The following is a 428-nucleotide window of genomic DNA, read 5'->3' as shown; positions in this document are numbered from 1 at the left end:
GGGCGGCGGATGGGTAAAACACCGGATTCTCACCCAGGAAACTCGGGATTGGGTCCCGCGTCTCACGTTTCCTAAACTCAACCGTCGCTTTCTTCTCTCGATAACAGGCCAAGTGGCGTGTGTGTGTGCGCCCGCTGTATACAACGTAGACATACACACGGATAGCTCAAAATGCAAACAAATAACACGCCACATGGCTTAAGTCGGTGTGTGTGTTTACACGGAGTCATGATATCATGTTCCTTTCTGTGTGTTATACAGGCCACTGTGGCTAATTATCTATATATAGCAACAATGTGTGCCTTTTCTGCATCAATTTTCGGTGCAAACGTCTTTATGTACAGTATGTAAATGAAATTATAATAGCTTTTTTGTTTTTTTGGGGGGTGCACTCACCAGTTTTGATAATTGGGCGGTTTTAACCCCCC

At 45.1% G+C, this 428-nt stretch overlaps 1 protein-coding gene across 2 annotated transcripts in view; it reads left to right on the top strand.

The window, feature by feature from the left end:
• Positions 1-428, top strand: part of fgfbp3 (fibroblast growth factor binding protein 3) — a 10,867-nt gene that overhangs the window by 1,224 nt on the left and 9,215 nt on the right. The gene's annotated exons all lie outside the window — the stretch shown is intronic.

Source organism: Etheostoma spectabile, chromosome 17 (genome assembly GCF_008692095.1).
Source record: "Etheostoma spectabile isolate EspeVRDwgs_2016 chromosome 17, UIUC_Espe_1.0, whole genome shotgun sequence".
NCBI classification, from domain to species: domain Eukaryota; kingdom Metazoa; phylum Chordata; class Actinopteri; order Perciformes; family Percidae; genus Etheostoma; species Etheostoma spectabile.
Note: the sequence above shows the minus strand (reverse complement) of the source record. Positions and strands in the feature narration are given on the sequence as shown.